The following is a 19,932-nucleotide window of genomic DNA, read 5'->3' as shown; positions in this document are numbered from 1 at the left end:
TATTAATTAGCTGCCACCTTTTCCAAAACATTCTCCTACTAATTAGCTGCCACCTTTTCCAAAACATTCTCCTACTAATTAGCTGGCACCTTTTCCAAAATATTCTCCTAATAGTTAGCTGCCACCTTTTCGAAAACAATGCAATTCTCTCCATTATCAATCACTCTTAAAATTAAATTTTGCATTTCAAACATCAATATATGTATACAACGAAAACTGTAGGGTAAAAGAAAATCCTTAAAAAAAGTGAAAACGTTTGCATTTTAAATTTTGATATATATTTTCCCAAAACCGCACATTTGGGCTGTTTTCGGTTGAATGGGAAACGCGTGCGGTCGAATGGGATTCGGTCGAATGGGACACAAGGACATTTCAGGTGTGGTTTAACGTGACGAAAGGAGTAAAGTAAAGCGCTATGCTATAGTGACACATACTCTCTTATGATAGGCCGATTTTAGGCAAAACAGAAAGGAATGAAAGCTATACAATTAATATTTATCGATTAATAAACAACAATAATCATATTCTTTGGTCCTTTGGACTAATTATCAGACATATTTTCACTAGAGGGAGTCCTATATTGAAGTGTTTGATCTGCCAATCTAACCGCAGCCATTTTAAGCTATTGTAATTAAACCAGTTAAGTGACATAATGTATACAATTATATCTATTTTCAGCTTTGCACGTAAAATATTTTTCCTAATTGACTTATCGTCTCGTGATCCTTGAAGTTTAATCTCATAGATATGAATGACCTTATATAATCATCAATGTTTAATTGTCGCGACATTAAACATGTTTAATTCTAAAATAGTTTAAGATTTTATCTGGTGAAAATAGCGTTGAGATGAAGTCATATTTACACTTTAACTTAGGAAGTAAGTTAATTTTTTTGGATAAAATATTGATTTTCTATAATAGTATGATCGTTTGTATTGTCAATCAAATTCAGTTCATTCTTCCTTAATCTTGACATAAAATAACCGTGTACGTAATAATGGCTCCAGCAATCTATTTAAAAAACAAACAAAACAAAAGAGTTGGAATGTTTTAGTTAAGAGCAATTGTAGTTTATAATATTAAATCTAAGTTTTAATAACATTGCTTGTCATTAGCTGAGAAAATAAGAAACTTTATAAAACTAGGACTTAATTACATCCAGATTAAATACGAATTTGGCTTAATCATATCGAAATGAAACAGTTGTTCATCAAAAATCGTTAAATTATAATAAAATTAAGTTTGATAAGTTTTAACTCAATTTCATTCCAATGTTAAAAGGCTGTTCACAAATTACTTAACGTAAAGAATTAGCCGGGATAGATTTAATTTTAGAAGTAGGAATGGAGAACGGTTAGTATTTACTTCAGTCCGAGAGCCCCTCCCTCCAACACGTAACGAAAAGTTTAAATTATCTTATTGGCTCACTTAAACTATGATTGCTGATGGGGAAGGCGAAAAATACGTAATTCCTTTTTACCTCTGTCGCTATGACCCGGCTCTTCTTTCATACCCCTCCGTCCCGTGGAAGAGGGTCTGGGACTTTGACGCGCGCCAAGAAAAATGAATACATTATTTGCACATTGTGTGTTCTTAAGAGTATTTTTATACTAAAGCTATGCTAAGATTCTATTATCTCAGCTATTGACTTGCACGTAGACTTTAACACTGTTGTAGTAATTGTGTATTTATAAAACAGTTTTACCGTTGGCATAAGCGATTTCCGTAAGTCACAAAATCCACCCAAAGTGAAACGAAAAGAAATCGAATGTTGAGTATTGAGTAGAATGATCAACTGAAAGAGAATTACGAATTATATATCATTTTCTTTTGATAAAATGTAGATTCCTTTTCCATAGCTATAAAGATTTGAAAGAAATAATTCCTTTGATGCGATGATTGTTTATCGACAATTTCATACCGTCGAAAGTGTTGTTCCTCAGATATTTGGGAACGTACTTTCCCCAATAGTAAAACTTACTACCCCAATGGGAGGCTTTTTGAAAACGTACTTTTCCCCCTTTGGGGTTAATAAAATTTCCGTCCCCTCCAAAAAAGGCTTTTGGCGCCATCTAGAGGCGTAATTTTCATCCCATAGACGCTAATGTTAAAAAAGGGAATTTGAAAATGTACTTTCAAACATAAAAAAGTACTTTTCGTACTGAAAACTTTAAAATGTACTGAAAAAGTACAATTGTACTGCTCAGAACACTACTGCTGGTCGAAGGCTATTTTTTCTTGCCAAGAAGCAACGATAGAGGCAGTGTGAGGCGGTTTGCCTTCCGCGTTTAGTGAGCGCGGACTTCCTCTGGTGTTACTTCTTGGCGCGAGGAACAAGGCCCCCGGAGGCGGTCTCGCCCCTGTGCGTTGGTTCCTCTGTAAGTATTTAATGGAATGGTCTTAAGTACTTGAGAATGCCTGTTTTGCTATCGACTACAGTTCTAAATGATGCAACGCATTGTGGGGGGATGCTTAACATGTGAAACTGCGTATTCATACATAATTGATAATTTTAAAAGAGAAAGGGTGTGGAAAATACGCAAGGGGCTAAGCTGCGAGCGATGTGCGTTTCTCCATATGTTTGTAATGATGTCCATTATCAAGTGCTTCCATTATAATATTTATTTCTGTTAATGCCAAAACACGGCGGAACATTTGAAAGTAATTAGCATAGTTTCGAAAGCCCTGCCCTTGACAGTGCTAAAATGATTACGCGTAATCCGTAACCGGTGGCGTACAAGTAGCGCCTACAAAGTAGTTATGGGTGGTGACTTTCAAATGCAGGATGAGTTACGACCGAGAAGCTCTGAAGAACAGAGGCGGAAATTGCAGTACTACTTTTCGTTGATGTGTAGTTTTCGATATTAGAAGTTAAATGTATAAATTCGCTCATCAACCTGATTTGCATCCCAAATGAAAAAAAAATACCTTTTACTTTCGAATTATGTCAAAGATAACTTGCTCTTTTTAGATAGTAGAATATTTAAAATATTCAATATTGATCCCTCAACACGTACTCCCTTTGAAATAATTAATTTCATCATGAAATGTTTTTGGAAAAGGGAATTGTTCCTGAAAAAGCGTAGATACGCAATTTTTCAACTAATTCAGAGGGAATAAATTGATTAACAGTAAAATCAGTAGCATGAATTAGATAGTGATTAAGGATTAAATTAATAAAAATAATTAAAGAGAAATTGCAATATCTGAACTTCAGTCAATTGATAAACTTCACTCATATCGTTGGTTTTTTCGGCCTTGGTCCATACAAAGACCCTTTTTTATAATAGATATAGATCATGCTGTTTAGCTGAAATATGGACAGTTGTCACATTTTTTATCAACGTAAATATATAAATATATTATGTAGTGCTTTTTAAGTTTTTATAGGGAATACTTAGTAAAACATGAACGCACCTCTTGATTAAATGCAGAATCCGGTGCTCCTGTGACTTTTGCCGAGGAAAGTATCGCGTAGGTTTTCATCACCTAAAATAAGAAAATAAGAATAGTTCTTTGTAAAAAATTTGTTAAACTTTTGTTAAACTTCTTTTAATCACAAAGTGATATTAAAATTTGAAACACCCAACGAGCAAATATTTGTATTTTTCAAAGGGCGATATCAGAATTCATATTTGTGTAATAACTTTATCTCCCAAACTCCTTGACCTACGTCACTGAATTGTTTTGGGCAGTAAGTATTAAGGACTAGATGTTTACTGATAAATCTCGGAAAAAAGCAGCAAGAAAATTAACTAAAATTTCCAAACGCGATAACGGCCGTTATGCGACAGCTCTATTTATTAACTTGCACCAACTTCGTCGTTTCACTACGTATTGCTAATAAATTGAAAAATATAACGTCATTACTTGTGTCAATTGCGACATGTCTTTATATTCTATTTTTCTCCTTAAATGTCCTTGGATGCCAATACTAATTATATTATATTTCTTTAGAAACTATTTTAAATAAGTTGTCGGTAACTTACTTCATTTGGTGGATAATCGGATATTATGCACAATATCCAAATCTTAATCAAGCTAATTAGAAGCTTCAATATCACATAATATAACAGAGGCTTATCATGCATGGTTCCGGAACTCGTTTGATGTATCAAGAAAACGGCGAACGACACGGTTAACAAACAATCTAACAAGCTGAAAGACAAAAGAGGAGATAAAAATCGGGTGGCTTTTGCAAATGTTTCGTTTAACGACGTAAACTCCATTCTTTTTATCCTCAACGTGCTGTCCGCGCAAATCGTGGGTTGAAACAGTTGTTCATTAGAATTTTGGATTAAAGCTCCTAAAGAATCATTGAAGTTTTTGATGACTTGCTTGAAAAATAAACTGTAGTAAATCAGAAATCCTTCTACGGCAAAAGCAGCCGCGCCTTCACCAGTTGTTAACAAGAATTTCTCAACTGACCATATGATGAGTCTTTCGAAAGACGCCCGGGATTTTCCATCCATCACGTCAAGACCTTCCATTCCGTACATTAAAAAGTAAGTTATTGTACTGGTCATTATAAAAGAAATTCCGTAAAATTTTGTTCGATTTTTAAACATTTTTTTGTCCTCGAGAAGAAATGATTCTTCCAGCTTTTTAAGTCTCTTTTTAATTTCGGCGATGCCGTAACTACTTCTCAATAGTAAAACCAATATAATTAAATGATAAATCACATCCTCGGCGAAGAAAAAGGCAAATACGGTGTAAAACTTGAAATCTGGTTCAACAACCTCGGGATCATCCAAACCAAATATGTCTTCAATAAGACCATCTTCTTCAGTTAAAAGTACGTTCTGATCATCACTAAAATTTCCCCTCTTCGCTGCGGTAGAAGTTTTGTTATCGAATGATTTTTCTGATATATCATTGGCGTACACATCCGAAATGATCGAAAACAACTTTAGACTTAAACCGGTGAACCAAATAATGTTTGGAATTATAGTTTTTAGTCGAAAATTTAAAGTGTTACCCTCTAATGGCGTTATTCCGATAATTCTTGGCAAAAATATGAAATACTGGTAACCGATCGGCATTGTTAAGCAGAGCCACACTATGGTGTGACACGGTCGGTAACTTTCTATGTTGTATTTGCGTAAAACATTGTCTGAGGTTGCCAGGGAAACACTTCACAGTGATGCACTATCTAGTTGATAATTGACATAGGGTGTGGTTTGTTTCTCAATATTTGTACGTATAGACGGTGCCGAGAGATGGCAAAATATTTGGCCGTTTAGTAAAAATATACGTACTTCCCTTTAAATTTTTATGTATTCAGTGGGTGTAACAATAATGTTATAATTGGCGCATATAAGTTCGTCATATAAGCTACTTTTCAAAGCATTGAGGAAGAAGAGCAAGAGTCTCTGAGGAATAAACATGCTTTTCGTCTATGTCCTCGTAACCTTGATCCTGGTTTTACAGATACACACAAACTGTTACAACAGCCCAGCCCTCCCAATATTGGGCGTTTCTTTTTCATATATTACTGAAGTGTATACAGACAAAACACTCTGAGGTCTTCAGGCACAAAAGTAAATTGTAAAAGGGATATAAATGTAATTACACGCTACTTATTACCCTAAAGACTACCCGAAACTATTCTATTCTAACAGAGGTGGATTAGGGGAAGTTACGAAAGAGGCCGAATTTCTGGATGGGCAAATGCTTTATAAAAGCGATGGGGGAACATAGAGCTACTCTTTATTTCTAAGCCCCCCCCAAAAATGAGAGAGAACTCGCGAGGATAGCAGGGTAACGATATCGCCACCTAACGGATTGAAAATAGCGTCTGCTTTAGTGTATGATGTACAAGGCTTACTCAGTCAAGAGTCGTTTATAGTTAGAAATGGAACAATCGTCGGGACGCGCGGACTTTCCCATTATTAAGAAGTTAATAGAACAATCAAAAAAATGATCTCAGCTATTTTGTGACTTCCTCTGAAACTAGAGTAGCGTTGGTGGCCCATTTTTTAAGTTCCAAAGCAGGGTAAATACCTTTCCGTTTAACATCCGATTTCTTTGGTGGTATTGTGACGGGGTTTATTAAAGCCAAGCACTGGGTTGAAACTGATTTAAAGCGCGGCAAAGGCTTAGCTATCTTTTCCGATTTTTCGCTACTTTTTGTTGGTTTTTTATCTATGTTACAACCTTCAGACTTATTTCTCATATTTTGTTTGACCATTAAATAAAAATTACATTGAGTTGATACTTCTTCATAACTTTTAGAGCTGTTAATACAGTAATAGGTCGCGAAGAGTTTTCAAGCTTAACTTCGGAGGCCATTTTCTCAATTTCCCGTGTTACTTCTCTTAACATCCACCAGGTAGAGACCTTAATCTTACTCCGTTGATAGAGGGGAGGAATTTTAACCCACCCAGCCGTTCCTCTTCCTCTCTCTCGTAAATAAAATGCCCCCACAGTGAGCCCTATGGCTCGTTCATAACTTCTCCTAATCCACCTCTGATTCTAATCTATAATAACATTGTTTTACGGAACCCCATGTTTTCCAATTCTTTTTCATTAGATTTATCTTTCTTTCCTCAACATCTAAGCTACACGTTTCAACAATTTCAAGAAAACTTTAAAATTTTTCCATTGCATATTTAATGTCTTCAAATCTTAGTTCTTTATGTATTCTCCGATTTCATAGCCTTTAACGAAAAAGTGCATGCCACTCTTCAATATAAAGGGTGAAACGACATAAGTTCAACAGCGTTTGTACTTAAAATATACAAAAAGTAATACTTAAAATTAATTGATTTTAATGAATGAATTTGTAGATTTAAAGAAATTTTCTCAATACCACATCGAAGTGAAAATAAAAATTTAACTATAAAAATGTGATAGAAAATGTGACAGAACCATGTTAAAGCTGTTACTTTTAAATTTCGTAAATGTTCGTTACTATTTTATTTGTTTGGATATTTAATGATAGGTAATCAGAGTTGTTTTGAGATGTTTGGTAGAAGTTCTTGTTCCAATTGGGAAATTTTGACTGTATTTTCAGTACAAAACCGCAGATCCAAATAAAAATAAGTAAAATTATCTTTAAATAAAAAAGTAACCTTTTTTCATTACTGTTCCAATTCCAAATAAAGGTAAGAAACAAAGTACTTGAATCCAACAGGCATTTAGAAACACCTCAAAAAGTTTTATTTTCATCCTTTCATAACACATTACCGTCAACGTCTGTTCACATCATGACCTTATTATAGATTAGTTTTTTTCCCGGAAACGTTTTTCATATGAAAGACCATATTTATGCAGGAAACATCTTTACAAAAGTGGAAAGACGTATACAGTATGTCTTTAATCGATTTTGTAACTCAAACAGTAAACACAGTGTGGCAAGAATAATGGAAGTTATATATTTACGTAAAGAAAGAAAGTTTCGTGTCAGATCCAAGGTGTAAGTAACTCCCAGTATTTAATGAGAATTTTAAAAACGATTCATTTATTAATAAAATTATTAATTCAATTTTAAATAACAAAATATTGATTTATATTAAAGAGATTTAATTGTGCTACGACCACGATAAACATCCTTAAATCGTGAATAGGCGAGATTAAGCTATTTATGAGCAATCATAATTAAATGTTATCTATTCCTCGATTTATATCCATTGGGTTGATAATAATAGCAGTCAACAAATTTTTTTATCAAAATAAGACATTTTCATTGTAGTTTATAGCTGAAGTATAGACACTATAATCAAAAACGGATTTATGTTCTAGCTATAATGCAATAAAAGCACGTCCAAAGGTCTACATGCGCAAAAGGAAATTTAAAGAGAAATTAATGTGAACACACGCTTCCTTATTCCCATTTTCACTTAACCGATTAATTGGTCATTTATTAGAAACTTTTCCAGTTTACCTTTTTTTTGCTAATGTGGATAGAATATATGTTGTATTTTATATTGCATTAGATGTATGTTTTCTCAAAATCTAAGCTGCAAGTGACAACATTGTCTAAAATACTTTCCAAAGTATGTAGTGTTCAAATTACTACTTCATGAAATCTTTTTTAGATATTCTATAATATCTCAAACTTTGATAATAATTACACTTTTATTTTAAGAAAATTTCAGGATTGAAAAATATTCTCCGTAATAAATTTGGGCCTAATTGTCTAAGTTCAGATCGTAATGGACAAATTCTGTATTCTGAATAAAAATGCCAAGTTTAAGAAAATTACTACAAAATGGTCATTAAATTTCATTCAATTAATTAAATATTTATTGATTTTCTTGATTAGAAAATATTCTTATTGGGCATATATTTATAATGGCTTGATAATTACGAATTTTAAAATTAGACCATTTACTCTTTTTGACTTACTTCTGTTTGTGGAAAATCGGAAATTAAGCACAAAATGAAGAACTTGGACAATGATATGACGAACTTCACGATGAGAAAATATAACAGCGTAGAGTCGCCTGATTGCGCTTTTTGTATGCCATTTATCCAATATGCACATCCACATAAGGTCAACAAACAATGAAGCATACTTATGGCCAGCAAAGGTGACAAGAAATCACCACTTGTATTTTGAAAAACTCTATTGAAATGAATGTATTCCATTCTTTTATCTTGAAGAAATTTTTGAGCGTTGTCTCTCAAAGTAAGTGGATTTTTTCGAAAAAAATCAATCAGAGTTCCGTTAAACTGTTTAATTATATGAGCGAAGAAAATACTGTAATAAACTAAATATCCTTCAACGGCAAACATTGTCACCCAGTCATCGCAAGACAACATCAAGGTTTCAATTGCAGAGAGGAAGAAATCACGTAACACAACGCATTTGAAATTGTTTATCATGATTATTGTGTGTAGGATGTTTAACGAGACGCATACCAAGACGCACAGGAACAAAAACGAAACACCATATATTCTGGCACATTTTTTAAACTGAATTAAACTTGTTTTGTTGAAATTCACTTCCAATTTGTGTAATTTTAAAGAGATTTTCTGAATGGCAAATCGACGTGAAAATAAAATGACAACAGTGGTAATGTGATAGAGAACGTCGCCGAATTCGGAAAACCACGACACAGATGTGTATTTTAAATTTCCTGCGTTTTCGCTCGTAGATTTTTCTTCAGTTGTGTTTTGTGATACTTGGTACCAAGTTAAAAATCGTGATGATATTTTCAGTAAGAAACCGCAAAACCAAAATAAAACAGGGAAAATTGTTTTTATATAAAAAATACTACGGTTTTTTTGATCAACTGACACTATTCCAATTAGAGGTAAGAGACACGAAAAATACTTGAATCCAACTGGCATTTTGAAATACCAAGACGAGTTTGATCCCGTTATAACGGCTTACAGTCAACTTCTGTTCATGCTTCCAATGGGCTGGATTACAATAGAACGCCACGACTCCCAGCTTTTTATAGATTAGTTAATAGTTTTTCCTGGAGGGAGTTTTGTAAACATCTTCGCAATAGTGAAAGCGCGTGAATTTCCATTATTGGATTTCTTAACACAAACAGAGTGTAGAAGGAATAACGTTCGTTTTAAGTAGATTTACAAGTAGAAAGTATTTTGCGTGTTAGCTAAAAGGTTAAGTAATTCACAAAATTATATGTGAAACTTTGAGGTTTCAAAAGATTAAACCACCAGTAATACTTTTAAGAAACCTTAGAGCATGATAAAGTGCAGTAAGTTGCTATTAATTAGCGGTTAACAACATTAAATAAAAACGCTGACTGTGTCCCGCTTCCGTCTCATGATCAAGGGGCGTTTGTCGGGCCCGCTGGCCGATACCGTGTGGCTTGACGGCGGTTCGGCAGGTTTAATTGGGAATATGATGAGCGAAAATTGGGGCGCTGATAATCCCCCCCCAGCTAGGTGCAGCGCCTAATCAAGTCCTCTGACATGCTGCTTTAGTTCTTCCCTGTCACCGAACCACGCGTTAGTCGCGCCCGCTGGCCGATCTCGTGTGCCGTGTCGGCGGTGCAATGATGAGCGACAATTGGAGGAGGTGCTGATAAGCCCCCAGGTAGGTGCAACACCTATTCCAATATTCTCTGAATTATTTTTAATGCAATCTTTAAACTACATAAAGAATGTCTTAAAATTGAACTTCTCAAACTATCTGACTTACTTCGTTCTGTGGAAAATCTGAAATGAAGCACAAAATGATCAACTTGGACGAAGATATGATCAATTTGACGGTGACGAAAGACCAAAAGCCGAAGTCCTTCACTGTCATATTTGGCGGTAGATTTATCAAATAAGCACATCCACAAAACGTCAAAAAACAATGAAGCATACTAATAGCCAGCAATGGTGACAAAAAGTCATCACTAGCTTTTTGTAAACTACTGTTCACGTACATAAGTTCCATTCTTTTATCTTGGAGGAATTTATGAGGGTTTTCTCTCAAATTTTGTGAAAGTTTTCGAAAACATTCTGTCAACGTTTCATTGAACTGTTTAATTAGATGGGCGAAGAAAATGCTGTAGTAAATTAAAAAGCCTTCAACGGCAAACGTTGCCACACAATAACCGAAAGAGAGCGTGAATGATTCAGTGGCAGAAAAGAGAAAAGCACTTGTATCCATCAGTTTGAACTCTTTAATTATGTATATTATTTCTGTAGTGTAGTATTCAACGCACACCAAGATGCAAAGAAAAAGAAAAATGAAAGCATATTTTCTGGCACATTTCCTAAACTGAATGAAATTTTTTGTATAGAAAATAGCTTCCAAATTGTCACATTTTACAGAGATTCTCTGTATAACATAACGACGCAAAAATAAAATAATCACTACAGAAATTTGATAGAGAAGGTCGACGAATTCGGAAAGGCCCGATATCGTATCAGCTTTGAAATTTGTTTTATTTTCAGTTTCAGTCTTGTTTTGTACTTCTTTGTCTGTGTGCTCGTCGTTTTCCAGAAAATACGATGATATTCTTAGTACGAAACCGCAGATCCAAAACAAAATGGGTAAAAATGTTTTGAAATAAAAAACCTTCTTGTTTTTTTGAACTACTGATACAATTCCGACTAAAAATAAGAGACAAGTAAAATGTTTGAATTCAACTGGCATTTTGTAACTCCTTATCCTTTTATTTCGCGTTCACGGACAACTTCTCTTCAAAATATGACTATCCTATATTTTTCATACTGGAAACACCTAAACTTAACTGAATCGATTTACTAACTCAAACAAGGTTTGGCGAGAATAGTGTGCCAAAGGCAAAGGTTGCGTGTTAGGTCTAAGGGATAAGTCACTTTTGTCCTGGTTCGTTAAAACTAAAGTATTTTATGGTCATTGTTAAGTAAATCGATTTTGTCGTACCTGTACATCAACTTAACCATTAAAACGCCCTAAACAAAAACCAAAAAAAATATTGAGCAAATACTTATTTCATCAGATCTTACGTACAATATACAGTACGTATCAATAATTCTAATGACTCTACGCCCTTTCTACTTTTCTTTCTCAACATACATATGTCTATTTATATACAAATATATGTATGTATATGTAAATTAAATTTTTCAGTGACTAATAATAAATGCACAGGCCAAAGCTCCATAGCTCGAAGCTAAAATGTTAGAGAGTAGGAAATCGGTAGTGCAGATTTCCAAACCATGAGCCCATCTTGCAGAACAATGGCAAATAAACCAGATTTTGCTCATAAAATACTTTCTTTTAAGTCACTTAAATTCGCTGGTTGATTATTATGGTTCATTATATCATAGAGCTCGGCATTTTCGATCAATTATCCACTTTATTTTATCTTTATCCATACCCAAAAATTATCCACAGAACTTACATGTTAAATCCACAAATTTGTTTATAAATAATCGGTTATCCACCAATTTGTGGATAATTGATCGAAAATGCCGAGCTCTATTATATCATATAGACGGGCAGTATGATTTTTTACCGTACCGTCTTATTGAAAAAATAGTGGATGAATACGTAAAATGATATGGTGACAAGAAATCTCCCCTAGGCATTAGAAAAATGTTGCGTAAATATGCGAGTTCAACTCTTTTATCTTGAGACAAATTCACACAATAAATACAACACATAAATTTAAATTTATCAATTGGCAGGAATTATGTACATCTTTTTATTGCATATACGAACCGGTATATTTTTACTTTTCAAACTACTTCACTTTACGGGATTAACAAAAAAGCCGTGTGGCAATAATGCAAAAATCAATGTGCTTCATAACAACATGCGCCATGGTAAATGTTTCCTTTCTACACGCAGAAATATGGGTCATTCACAACCATTTCCGAAATTCAGGGGGATCGACTAATCTGCTGAATGTCTGAACGTCTGAACTGCTGAAAATAGTAGAATTCCTACTATAAAATTCTCCCATCCTACCAAACGGTAAACTGTCTGAACCTTTTTGACTATTTTGCTGAAATGCCTAATTCTGAACAGTGAAGATTGAAATTAAAGTAAGAGATCGTCTGAACCTTTTTGACTATTTTTCTGAAATGCTGAATTCTGAACCGTGAACTTTGAAATTAATGTAAGATAGAGACCGTCTGAACTATTTTGACTATTTTGCTGAAATTCTGAATTCTGAACCGAAATTAATGTAAGATAGAGACTGTCTGAACGTTTTTGACTATTTTGCTGAAATGCCGAATTCTGAACCGAAATTAATGTAAGATCGAGACCGTCTGAAGTTTTTTGACTATTTTGCTGAAATGCTGAATTCTGAACCGTGAACTTTGAAATTAAAGTAAGATAGAGACCGTCTGAACCTTTTTGACTATTTTCCTGAAATGCTGAATTCTGAACCGTGAATTTTAAAAATGAAGTAGAATGGAGACCTTCTGAACTTTTTTGACTATTTTGCTGAAATGCCGAATTCTGAACCGAAATTAATGTAAGATAGAGACCGTCTGAACTTTTTTGACTATGTTGCTGAAATGCTGAATTCTGAACCGAAATTAATGTAAGATCGAGACCGTCTGAACTTTTTTGACTATTTTGCTGAAATGCTGAATTCTGAACCGTGAACTTTGAAATTAATGTAAGATAGAGACCGTCTGAACCTTTTTGACTATTTTCCTGAAATGCTGAATTCTGAACCGTGAATTTTGAAAATGAAGTAGAATGGAGACCGTCTGAACGTTTTTGACTATTTTGCTGAAATTCCGAATTCTGAACCGAAATTAATGTAAGATCGAGACCGTCTGAACTTTTTTGACTATTTTGCTGAAATGCTGAATTCTGAACCGTGAACTTTGAAATTAATGTAAGATAGAGACCGTCTGAACCTTTTTGACTATTTTCCTGAAATGCTGAATTCTGAACCGTGAATTTTGAAAATGAAGTAGAATGGAGACCGTCTGAACGTTTTTGACTATTTTGCTGAAATGCTGAATTCTAGATCTCACTAATAAAAGCAAAATCTACAAAAATTATGAAATTTATGCTAATAATATTTGAAAAGGTGGATTTTAATTGAGAAAAAATTAGGAAAAGGTCCCATTTTATTTGTGTTTCAAATGAAGTGAGCATCTAAATTCTGGAAAAGGTGGATTTTAATTGAGAAAAATTTCAGAAAAGGTCTCATTTTATTTGAGCGTAAAAATTTTGGAAAAGGCAAATTTTTGTTGAGAAAGCCTAGTTACTTAAAAACTAATTAGTGCCTTCTTCTCAAAATATTGGTTTAATGCTTTTTTTAGAAACTAAAATATCGCTAATGTAATTTTCGCAACTTCGCGCTTATATTCTCCTTTTCCTTATTTTTGGAATTTCTAAAATTTTCTTCACACAATAATTTGGAAATTTCTTAGATTACTTTACCAAAAATGGTTTTGGTAAATTGTGTATGTCCTAAAAATACCATAACTATACTTCTGTCGCCAGTCCTTGAAGTTAATTTAGTTGCCCTCCGCCCGGCATATTATCAATTCAGCATTTCAGCAAAATAGTAAAAAAAATTCAGACGGTCTCTATCTTACATTAATTTCAAAGTTCACGGTTCAGAATTCAGCATTTCAGCAAAATAGTCAAAAAAGTTCAGACGGTCTCTATCTTATATTAATTTCGGTTCAGAATTCGGCAATTCAGCAAAATAGTCAAAAAAGTTCAGACGGTCTCCATTCTACTTCATTTTCAAAATTCATGGTTCAGAATTCAGCATTTCAGGAAAATAGTCAAAAAGTTCAGACAGTCTCCATTCTACTTCATTTTCAAAATTCACGGTTCAGAATTCAGCATTTCAGCAAAATAGACAAAAAGGTTCAGACGGTCTCCATTCTACTTCATTTTCAAAATTCACGGTTCAGAATTCAGCATTTCAGCAAAATAGTCTAAAAGCTCAGACGGTCCCTATCTTACATTAATTTCGGTTCAGAATTCAGCATTTCACCAAAACAGTCAAAAAGTTCAGACGGTCTCCATTCTACTTCAATTTCAAAATTCACGGTTCAGAATTCAGCATTTCAGCAAAATAGTCAAAAAGGTTCAGACGATCTCTTACTTTAATTTCAATGTTCACTGTTCAGAATTCGGCATTTCAGCAAAATAGTCAAAGAGGTTCAGACAGTTTACGGTTTGGTAGGATGGGAGAATTTTATAGTAGGAATTCTACTATTTTCAGCAGTTCAGACGTTCAGACATTCAGCAGATTAGTCTATCCCAAATTCGGGATCAAAATAACTAATTTACGAATTTCTGAGCGCTGCTTTTATCGTGGCTTCCTTTGTGAAAGAATTATTGGTAAGGGATGACGTAATAGTTTCTAGAGCTCGGCATTATCTATCCATTATCCACGCCAGAGGTGGATTAGGGGAAGTTACGAAAGAGGCCGAATTTCTGGATGAGCAAATGCTTTATAAAAGCGATGGGGGAACATAGAGCTACTCTTTATTTCTAAGCCCCCCCCAAAAATGAGAGAGAATTCGCGAGGATAGCAGGGTAACGATAACGCCACCTAACGGATGGAAAATAGCGTCTGCTTTAGTGTATGATGTACAAGGCTTGCTCAGTCAAGAGTCGTTTATAGTTAGAAATGGAACAATCGTCGGGAGGCGCGGACTTTCCCATTATTAAGAAGTTAATAGAACAATTAAAAAATTATCTCAGCTATTTTGTTACTTCCTCTGAAACTAGAGTAGCGTTGGTGGCCCATTTTTTAAGTTTCAAAGCAGGGTAAATACCTTTCCGTTTAACATCCGATTTCTTTGGTGGTATTGTGACGGGGTTTATTAAAGTCAAGCACTGGGTTGAAACTGATTTAAAGCGCGGCAAAGGCTTAGCTATCTTTTCCGATTTTTCGCTACTTTTTGTCGGTTTTTTATCTATGTTACAACCTACAGAATTATTTCTCATATTTTGTTTGACCATTAAATAAAAATTACATTGAGTTGATACTTCTTAATAACTTTTAGAGCTGTTAATACTCATAATAGGTCGCGAAGAGTTTTCAAGCTTAACTTCGGAGGCCATTTTCTCAATTTCCCGTGTTACTTCTCTTAACATCCACCAGGTAGAGACCTTAATCTTACTCCGTTGATAGAGGGGAGGAATTTTAACCCACCCAGCCGTTCCTCTTCCTCTCTCTCTCGTAAATAAAATGCCCCCACAGTGAGCCCTATGGCTCGTTCATAACTTCCCCTAATCCACCTCTGTCCACGCTATTTTATCTTTATCCATACTAGACAATCATCCACAGAACTTACATGTTAAGTCGTATTATATACACAACTTTGTTTAATAATAATCGGTTATCTACCAATTTGTGGATAGTGGGTAGAAAATGCGGAGCTCCAATAGTTTCATTAATTTATACTATATATATACCTTGGCTAGCCAATCATTAAATATTAAATCGAGCGACAACTTTAAACTTAAGACTAGTCTGACCAGTTTCAGACTTTCATTCGCGAGTTTGGTAAAGTTCGATGAAAAACCACTTGGCGATTATATTAGTTGGGCTCTGTACAACTGGAACTTTTTAAAAAAAGTGCAGTCGGAGTTGTGGAGCTTTCTGTGAAGAACTTTTTTATCTTTGCCTTTCTTGTTTCGGGGAATAGTATTACTAACATATTCCACCTTTTAATCCACGAAAACATTTTCTCTTGTTCTTTGCAATCTGGGTTGTTTGACCCTGTGTCAGTACTTTATCGTTGCCCATGACGCTAACAACTAAGAGCGATTCAAGGTCGCTCTGATTGTTTTCGTGACAGGGACGCCTTGTGATGAGTACTACAAATCTTACCCGTGAATCCATCATTTTCACTTTTTCGGGTTAGCTCGATCCATAAAATGCGGCAGAAGTAATTTCCCCCTGTTCCAGGCAAGGTGGAAATCTATGACAAAACTCAGCCACAGGGCTGCCATATATTTAGTGTATTTTCCTAGAAAATATTTCCCTACTGAATCTCCAAATTTTCCCGTTTTAAAAGTGGGTGGTGCCTACTAGGGCGTGAGAGATTTCAACGGTCTAGTTCGGCTGCTTAAGTCCGAGGCTTTATAACTCAAATTGACAGTCTCAGACTGAAAATCTATGTAACAATTTAATATTAATAATTAACTACCAACGTCAACATGAATTACCCGTCTTTCTGTTATTAGATTTATTAATTATTTTCAAAAAGAAGCTCTACTTAGTTCGAAACGACGAAAACAAAACAAACCCTGAGTCCCCCGACCGATGATCCGCGAGCAGACGACATAAATGAATATTACGTTGACTGGCAGCCATGTTTGCTATAATTCCCTTAAAAAGCAATGACTACATGAATAACGACAGTTTCCCGTCCAATATTGAATAGGATACAGCCTCCATGTTACGTCTATGACAGAATTTTATGGATCGAGCTATTTGATTAGGGATTGTTTCTTTTACCTGACCTTTGCAGTATTCTTGGTGAAGACATCAATTGAGATAATTAATGTCAAAGTAGAGCTCGGCATTTTCGATCAATTATCCACAAATTGGTGGATAACCGATTATTTATAAACAAATTTGTGGATTATAATACGATTTAACATGTAAGTTCTGTGGATAATTTTTGGGTATGGATAAAGATAAAATAAAGTGGATAATTGATCGAAAATGCCGAGCTCTATGTCAAAGGCATTAAATATAAAATTACGTTGCGTAATTTTCATTTAAATTTTTTTTCTATATTTCTTGGAGTACAAATTCCAAGTGAATGATTCATCATTTTCCTGCCCAAAGGGCTAAACCGCTGTTACTCTCACTTTTTGAGTAACTGATTTTTTACGGTCTTTTTCTAAATTTATGCGACCTTCATTCGTCCCCAAATATATACGCGCCGAGCGAGCCGCCGCGTTCGCCCTCTAGCGGATTTTAGAAAAACAAATTGGCGGGAAAATGACCGCGTCTTTAAATGAAGCCATAGGGTTGTTGTGTAGTTACTTGTAAGAATTATTACTGAAATTCCCAGAAGGGGTGAAATTTTACCCATTTTCGAAGTTCTAGAATTCATTGTATTAAAAGTAATGAATGAATTAACGCGCTTAAAGAGAAAAAGTAAGTTTTTAGACTTTATGTTATCTAATCCCAACACCCAAATTAAATGTACAAAACTCCTACGAGGTACAGTTAACCTCAAAAATGTGTCTGTCTGGAAGCACTTGCAAGTTAATTTAATTAACTTACAATATAAACATATTTATTTAATTTGAACACTTAAATAGATGGTAATATCAAAAACTTGCTTAGTTACAGAAGTTTCCCTGTTACACTATCCAGAGACTACGGTATTAACTTCGTTTGATTTACAAATACCTCTTACTTTAAAAATGTGTTTGGTTTTTATTATATTTTAGACTTTTAGACGAGTAGAATCCCTAAAATAATTTCTTTAAACCTTCTAATGCTTAAAAATGCGACGTATTTTATAATTGTAGCGCTTGCCATTTTTAAACTGCCTATCTACCATTCGCGAACTTCCCGCCAAGAGTTTTCAATTCAGTCCGCTAGAGGCTCTGCGTGTTAGTTAACCTCTCAATCCTCGGCGCGTATAGCTCTATATAGCTCTATGAAGTCTAAATCTTAAAATGAAACTATTTATTCTATTTGACTTACTTCGTTCTGAGGAAAATCTGAAATGAAGCACAAAATGATAAACTTCGACGAAGATATGATCATTCTCACGCTGATAAACACCAATAGCATAAAGTCCTTTGTTATCAACGGGTGCTCGCTCGCCTGAGATAAATTTTCGATTTCTAGAGTCTGTTCCAACCCCCCCTTACGTGACGTCAGCCTTAGACCTCAAGCGCGCGCGGTTTTGATTCTGTACGGTAGACTATATGAGAATTGCCATGAAATTTATTTTTAAAACGCTAATTATAGGGCATTATTTTTATATATTTTTTAAATTAAATAATTAGAAAGGGTTTGGCATAGATAATTGTGCACATTTTAATAAATAGTAAGGCAGAAACCGAAACTTTATGCTTCTATCAAACTTCATAGTTCAGTACCTATTATGATTTTCTTTAAATTCAAGAGGAAAATGATTACAATTACTTAATAACGGTGATAAGTAATCAATGCATTAGACCAAAAAAATTTAAACCAAGTATAATTCCAATGAAATGAATTTTATTTCTATTGATGAGTTTTGAGATCTTAATTTGAAAACTCCAGCCAATTATAACAATTATAGGAACTTTAGTTTACAATTTTCTTAAATTTTTTACCTAATTTTCTCCCACAATCTGTCTTGCTGGGCTTGATTGAATTGTGATATTTCATTCTAATGAAAATTCTTAATTTGACAAATGAATGGATTAAATCCAAAGGATAAGTTTCATGTTCTTGGTGAATTGAATTGGATATGTTTTTAACAATATTTATTTCGTTGGAGAGGACTTTGTTTGGAAGGAAATTACGAAAAATGGTTTCAAATGAATTCATTGCTTTTAAGAAAGTAGAGCTAGGAACAATTAAACCGCCATAAGATAATATTGTAGCCCAAGATGGTAATTGATAACAATGATCACTCTGACTTGAGTCTCTTAAATCCAGATTGGCATATTTTTTATAGAATTTTTTGGCTATAAAACCAGACATGTATTCTAGCCCATTTTCTTCAAGCTTTGAGAATTCGTTTGCTTCATTACCATCTTGGGTTACGATGTTGTCTACACTCTTTAAAATACCAATTTCTCCAGAGCATAAGGAACTAGTACCAAATCTTACTGAATTTAAACTGGGATCAGCAATTTCCCTAGGAACATTTTTTGGGTTTACATTTACCGAGACTGAGCTAGTGTTGCTATATAAAAGGTCTCTTGTAAAACTTTCTAAAGGGGAAACCCATGTTACCTCCCCCCATATCACAGACAGATGAGACTATTAAATACCCTGCCTCATGAACTTTGGATATTATGTCCAACAACAGTTTTTTAGTCATTTTGGTATCAAAGCCAATGTAAACAGGTTGTTTCCAAGGTGAAAATAAGCCCCTAACCATTGCTACCTGCATTTGACTATGTTTTCCAACTACTTGATCGGCTTTCACATCATATTCATATTGCGATGAAATTTTCATTTCGTCAAACGTTATGACACATATTTTTTCTATATTTGATTTTTTAGATCCAGCTAGTTTCATAATATTTAAAACATCTTGTAAAATTCCTTGTCTTAAATTTAGTTTTGATGCATACCGCCTTAATGTTGACAAACCTGGTAATGGATATCGCAGGTCATTTTTTAAAAACATATAAGCTTTTCTGTTAAGGTATCGCAAAGTAAAAGCCCGTGCGAGATCATCGGCAGACCAGATAACCATTTTTTTCCCCATTAGTTTCTTAATTTGACTAGGTGAGAAAATATCATTTAAAATATTGGTGCATTTCTCCTTAAATTCTTCTTTTTTCCTTTTGTCATTCTTCATTCTCTTGAGTTTCTTTACTTCTTCAGTACTAATTACACTCT

At 34.3% G+C, this 19,932-nt stretch overlaps 1 long non-coding RNA gene across 2 annotated transcripts; it reads right to left on the bottom strand.

Moving 5' to 3' along the window:
- Positions 1 to 747: 747 nt before the first annotated feature.
- On the bottom strand, positions 748 to 16,915 carry LOC149708832 (uncharacterized). 2 transcript variants are annotated; one of them, XR_016380010.1, is made up of 4 exons: positions 16,861 to 16,915; positions 3,419 to 3,490; positions 1,707 to 1,796; positions 748 to 1,012 (listed from the first exon to the last, which is right to left on the bottom strand). It is a non-coding gene; the product is annotated as an uncharacterized LOC149708832 (long non-coding RNA). The 2 variants fall into 2 exon arrangements; XR_016380011.1 differs by lacking the exon at positions 16,861 to 16,915 and having other exon boundaries at positions 3,419 to 3,567.
- Between the last annotated feature and the right edge of the window lie 3,017 nt (positions 16,916 to 19,932).

The sequence above is a fragment of the Phalangium opilio genome, unplaced genomic scaffold, assembly GCF_054372755.1.
Source record: "Phalangium opilio isolate 3A_F unplaced genomic scaffold, DU_Popi_V2 ptg000013l_1, whole genome shotgun sequence".
NCBI classification, from domain to species: domain Eukaryota; kingdom Metazoa; phylum Arthropoda; class Arachnida; order Opiliones; family Phalangiidae; genus Phalangium; species Phalangium opilio.
The sequence above is the reverse complement of the archived record's forward strand: the minus strand, read 5'-3'. Positions and strand labels throughout refer to the sequence as shown.